Source organism: Phoenix dactylifera, chromosome 2 (assembly GCF_009389715.1).
Source record: "Phoenix dactylifera cultivar Barhee BC4 chromosome 2, palm_55x_up_171113_PBpolish2nd_filt_p, whole genome shotgun sequence".
Lineage (NCBI taxonomy): Eukaryota > Viridiplantae > Streptophyta > Magnoliopsida > Arecales > Arecaceae > Phoenix > Phoenix dactylifera.
Window position 1 is genome coordinate 28,558,072 of NC_052393.1, and position 6,045 is coordinate 28,564,116.

Genomic DNA, 6,045 nt, shown 5'->3' on the forward strand with positions numbered 1-6,045 from the left:
GCGCTCCTTGGTCGAGCGCCTCTCTAGTCGGCGCTCCTTGGTCGAGCGCCTTTGGGCTGGCACGACTTGGGTTTTCCCCCCAACAATAGTATATGACTGAACTCAGTGATTCCAGTCCTAATGGATTTTGTAAATTGAGTTTTGCCCCAGAATTACAAAAGAAATTTACATAGCTCCAATCAACCTAAGTTTACATGGATTTTTTTCCCCATTGAGACTCCTTGAGCCTAACTTTTTCTAGAAAAAGGTCTTTTTGTTTTTTTTGAGGAAAATGAATATCATGACATGTTTTTAAATTTTAGTATCTTCTCTTACATTTCTTAGCTTTCAAAAACATCCAAGAAAGACAGGGATAGGTTAGCATTTTCGTCGACAAGGACTTGCGTGGCCGTCTGCAAGCAAATCTTGTCTACTGACGCAGTAATCTGGACAATCTTTCCACATGAAATGGGATGTGGATGGATGAACTGCCCAAGGACTTCTACTCTTCAGTGAGATGTCTACCTCCCAAAACTAATTAGCTGACCTTCTGTCGTTTGCGGGACGCGAAGTTTGAATAGATCCATGGTTGCAGATCATGATGTGTGGCAAATAACCATTGAATTGCTCAAAAAGAAAATCCCCATTCTTCTCCAAATGGATCGAAAACTATCCTTACTTTTGGTGATATGTCTGCTTACAGGAATCTCAGCAACCAAATATGATGAATTCACATACAATGGATTCCAAAGGAGTGAGTTGTACCTTGATGGCTTAGCAGAGATCACACCCAATGGTCTTCTGAGATTAACCAACACTACAAGGAGCCAGCAAGGACATGCATTTCACAAAGTGCCACTGCATTTCAAGAACACCTCAGATGGTAATGTTTACTCTTTCTCTACTTGCTTTGTTTTTGGAATACTCTCCGAATATCCAGATGTGGGTGCCAGTGGACTTGCACTTGTGCTCTCTCCAACCAGGGGCTTCCTGGAACTCTGCCCAAACAATACCTTGGTCTCTTCAACTCTACCAATAATGGCAATTCATCAAATCATGTCCTTGCTATTGAGTTAGACACCATCTTGGATGTAGAGTTTGGAGATATTGACAACAACCATGTTGGAATTGATGTCAATGGATTAAGGTCGACAGACGCCGCGCCAGCATCATATTCCATTGAGAAAATTGGCAAGTTTAAGAACCTCAGCCTTCTAAGCGGGGAACCTATGCAGGTGTGGGTAGATTATAGCAATCCAGAGAAGAAGCTAAATGTAACAATATCTCCCATCAGTGTGCCAAAACCAAGCCATCCATTGCTGTCTTCTTTCGTCAATCTCTCCTCGGTAATTTTAGACACCATGTATATTGGCTTCTCTTCTTCTACAGGCTCCATTCTAACATCCCATTATGTTCTGGGTTGGAGCTTTAAGATGAATGGGCAAGCGGCTGCCCTCAACCTGTCCAGCCTTCCTTCACTTCCCTTGAAAAAGCATAGAAGAAAGCTAGCGTCTCTGATAATTTGGCTGTGCTTAGGAGTAGTGGTGTTCATAACTATAACCGCCTGCAGTATTGCTTACATAATAAGAAGAAAGGCAAGATATGCTGAAGTTCTTGAAGAGTGGGAGCAAGAAAATAGAACTCATAGATTCTCATATAAAGAACTATTCAAGGCTACGAAAGGCTTCCCCGAGAAAAATCTTTTGGGTTTGGCGGTTTTGGAAGAGTTTACAAAGGCGAACTGCCCACCTCTAAAACTGAAATTGCAGTGAAGAGGATTTCTCATGATTCTAAGCAAGGAATGAGGGAGTTTGTTGGGAGATTGCGAGTAACAGTCAGCTCCGTCACCGCAATTTGGTCCAGCTTCTTGGCTATAGCCGTAGGAAAGGTGAAGTCCTTTTGGTCTATGAGTTCATGCCCAATGGAAGTCTTGACAAGTTCCTCTACGACGCAACAATCCAACGACACTTAGCTGGAGCCAGAGACTAAAAATTATCAGAGGTGTGGCTTCAGGTTTGCTCTACCTGCATGAAGAGTGGGAGCAGATTGTTCTACACAGAGACATAAAAGCAAGCAATGTCTTGCTGGACAGTGAAATGAATGGAAAGTTGGGAGACTTTGGACTATCAAGATTGTATGATCATGGAAGCAATCCCCAAATCACTCATGTGGTGGGAACTTTCGGTTATATAGCTCCAGAGCTCACTAAACAGGCAGGGCAACTACGAGCACTGATGTCTTCGCCTTCGGGGTTTTCGTGCTTGAGGTTGTCTGTGGAAGGAGGCCAATAATGCAACAAGAATCACTGGACCTTCATTTGGTGGATGGGTGTGGAGGAGTTCGAGGAATGGAGTAATTCTAGAGGTTACAGATGCAAGACTGGGAGGTGATTACCATCTGGGGGAAGTGGAAATGATCTTAAAGATTGGATTGCTTTGTTCACATCCTGTGCCTGCAGCAAGACCAACCATGCGCCAAGTGATGCAGTTCTTGGATGGTGATCTTTCGCTGCCGCAAATACCGAAGGATGGGAGGGCATCACTATTTCATTACCAGAGCATGCTGAAGAATTAGAAGAATCATAATATGACAAGTTTCACTTGTACAGCTGATACAGGACAGGTTTCTTCTGTGGAACGGAGCCATGGAGCAGGGGCACTGATTGTGAACGCGGCAGCCGTGAAGATTGATCCGTGGACGTGAAGATTAATCCGTGGCCGTGGAGATCATCCATGGGGTGTTTGATTAAGAGTCCTTTTGCATTTGAATTCTGGTGTAGCCAAGTCAACAGTCCTTCTTATGTTTTGTTCCTGAATTAAATCAGGATTAGCATCTTTGTTTGATTAAGTTTCTGAATTACGAGTCCTTGTTGCTTTAGGATTAGGATTTAGTTTTCTCTGAGTCCGTTTGCTAGGAGTTAGGGGGTATGCGTTCCTATATAAGGAATCGCAAGGAGGGCTTCTTTTTTTCCTCTTCCTGGTTATTGTTTTTCAGCCGCCATTGTTAATGAGAAAACACGGTGAAAGCACAGCATGAATCCCCTGTTTTTGTGCTCTGTTTCTGGTTCCAGGACAGAGTTTTGCTTGTGATTTTGCAGCGCTTACTTGGTTCTGAGTTTTCCTCAGATCCAGCAGCGTTGTGAACCCTTTTCTCCACGCTTCCCCGCAGCATAAACTATTCCATCCACAGGCAAAGAGCCAATCCTCTTTGAAGGTTGTTGATTTTCTTGAATTTAGGTAACTAGTGGAATTTGAATGGAAGTCTCTTCTCACTTCACTGAGAGATGAACATCCTAAAATAACGTCAAATTAAGTGTTCATCTTCATCCTTTATTCTCATTTAAAGATGAACACAAACTGCTATGAGCACCATGTAATTCTGAGCAAGTCATTCAGCTTCTATAGCTTAGGTAAAAACACTGTCTGGACATTACTTTTTTTTTTTTTTTTTTTTTTTTTTTGCTAAAACGGGTGCTTCATACAGACCGTGTGTGAATACACCCAATAAGATCAAAATACAATATCTCACGGAGTGCCAATGGCAGCTCCCCCTCCCCTGACCAAAAGGCGTAACCCGAATGGTGGGCCGCATAGGCGGCCCACCCAATCAGCCGCCCCATTGGCCTCCCCGAAATACATGCTTGGCCTGGATGGCCCCCCATCTCTCATCATCCTGACTATGTCGCGGATCAGGGGTGGTCTGAGCTCCTCACCCCCAACCCCCTTCTGAATCCATCCAATAACGGTAGCTGAGTCGCCCTCCAGAATAATCGAGCTGGTCCGCATCATCGCCCTGTGCATGTCGAAGCCCCGCCCAGGCCAGCGCGCAGCTCTGCTCCCGGGACTGAGTAGCGAACAAGTGGCAGCCGCCTGCGGCACAACCCCTAGACTGGCGGGGTCCCGTATGACAAAAACCTGCACCACCATGCGAGCCGCCATCCAACACAGACCCATCAAATTGACCTTGAGGAAGCTCGGGGTGGGGGGCTCCCAGGTGAAAAACACCAATCTGAGGAGCTGCCGGAGCAAGGGGGGAACCCAGGTGTCCCGAGCTGTCAAAGGTCTAACTGAGGAAGGGATATGGCTGATCTCCGTGGCCTGTGCTCGAGCAAACTCTGCTGGCAACCTCGATGACACCCTGCGCTGGCCGAGAGTACGAGCATTCCTTGCCAGCCAAATCTGAAGGGCCGTGCAAGTCGCTCTGATGCCCTCCTCATGAGTCTGCGGACTAGCTAGCCACTTGCCGCGTCATACTAAGGAACTGTATCCGCGCACATCGAGCCCCCTGCGGGATCCCTGTCCACTGCCATGTCGACATCGCCCAAGTACACTGAAAGAGCACATGGTCCACTGTCTCCTCAGCTCCGCACGTCCCGCACTCCGCAGGGATCCCCAGCCACGCGCTGCTCAACACTGCTCTCGTCGGAAGGCGGTCCCAGAACACCTTCCACAAAAAGAGAGCTGCCCTCGGGTGGAGGCCGGACCTCCAGATCCAAGCGCAATCTGACCCCGGCTCGTGCTCTGGCTGAATGGCACGGGATAGGTCTCCCAGTCCAACCACCCGGCCCGGCTCGAAGTGCCCCATACTCTGACATCCGGCCCCCCACAACCTGGAAGCAGGAGGGACCGAATCCTCACAGCCAGGTGTACCCCGAAGAACAGCCGTAACCTGGCCTCATCCCACTCTGCCCCTCCTGGTGCTAGGAGATCGCCACACCCGTAGCCCCTACACTGCCTCTGCATCTACCATGGTCGGCCAGCGACTCAGGGGAAGGGTGTCCACCCACGAGTCACTGGTCACATCAATACTCCGGCCATCGCCGATCAACCACCTGGTGTGTGCTGCAACTGATGGCAAATACCTCCCGATCTCGCGCCACATGAAGGAGACTCGTCGACCCGGTCCGTGCTGCTGATGAAGCCCCCCCGACCATATCTAGCTGCCATCACCTGACTCCCAGAAGCTGTGTGGCGCTAACATAAACTGGGCCGCGTGCCGGGCAATGAGTGCCTCACGCCTCTGAAACGAGGGACTGCACCCTAGACCCACCCTCGCTAGTAGGAAGGCAAACCTGCTTCCAAGCTACCAAATGCACTCCATGGCCTCCACTATATGACCCCCACAGAAAGCTCCGAAGAAGGGCGTTCGATCCTCAACAGAATCGTCTTCGGAACTACTGTGTTGGCCATAAGGTACACCGGAATAGATCCCAGCACGCCTCTGACATTACTTTTTTAAGATAATGCTTGCACCGGTCCATATTCCGTGAAAAAATAACCGTTAATGTTACTGAAGAAAAATGTTGCCTTGTCCTTCAAGTAAGAATGAGCTCTCAGATTCCAGATTAAACCAGAATCTATTACTCTCTTCAAATAAAGGGCTATAATATCCGGGTCATTGATACTCGATGCTAACTCAAATTCCTATATGTAAATAACTGAAGGTTAGCATGTTGCTAATGTGGATGCTATTATTCGGAAACAATATTTCTTCAACGTTTCATCCTGTTACCCAAGAATCTGGTTTTGGTTCTTCTCATGTAGCTTGTCAGCTTCTCTGGTAATATTTTCATTCTCAATGGATTCAGTGGGGGCAAACATGGGTCCCAATGGAGGTCACCTCCAGTGGCAATATTAGTGTCACCAATGACAACAGGGAAGTAGAGGACTACACCTATGCAATGAACAGCAAGGAAGCTTAGGGCTTCACCTTCTATTCCACTCCACTTCGAAAACTCTTCAAATGGTAAATCCACCTCATCAACTACTTCTGTCTTTGCACTTATGCTGAGTTTCTGGCATGAGCTACCATGCAATTGCTTTTGCCCCCCAATAATTTCCCTGGATCTGTACCAAGCTAGCATCTAGGCTCTTAGTATAACATATCATGCCCCAAATCTGGGACAGTAATATGACCTTGCTATTGAGGGGTACCGCCTACAATAACACGAAGCCAACAATCATAATCTATATACAATGAACTTCAAATAAAATATTGCAAAAAGAACCACATCCGTCTTCCATTAAATAAATATATATGTACCGGTTAAGAGTGGACTAAATCCAA

The 6,045-nt window shown here is 47.1% G+C and overlaps 1 pseudogene; it reads left to right on the forward strand.

Moving 5' to 3' along the window:
• The first annotated feature begins 335 nt into the window (after nucleotides 1–335).
• LOC120109961 lies at nucleotides 336–3,078 on the forward strand (annotated as a pseudogene).
• Nucleotides 3,079–6,045: the final 2,967 nt, after the last annotated feature.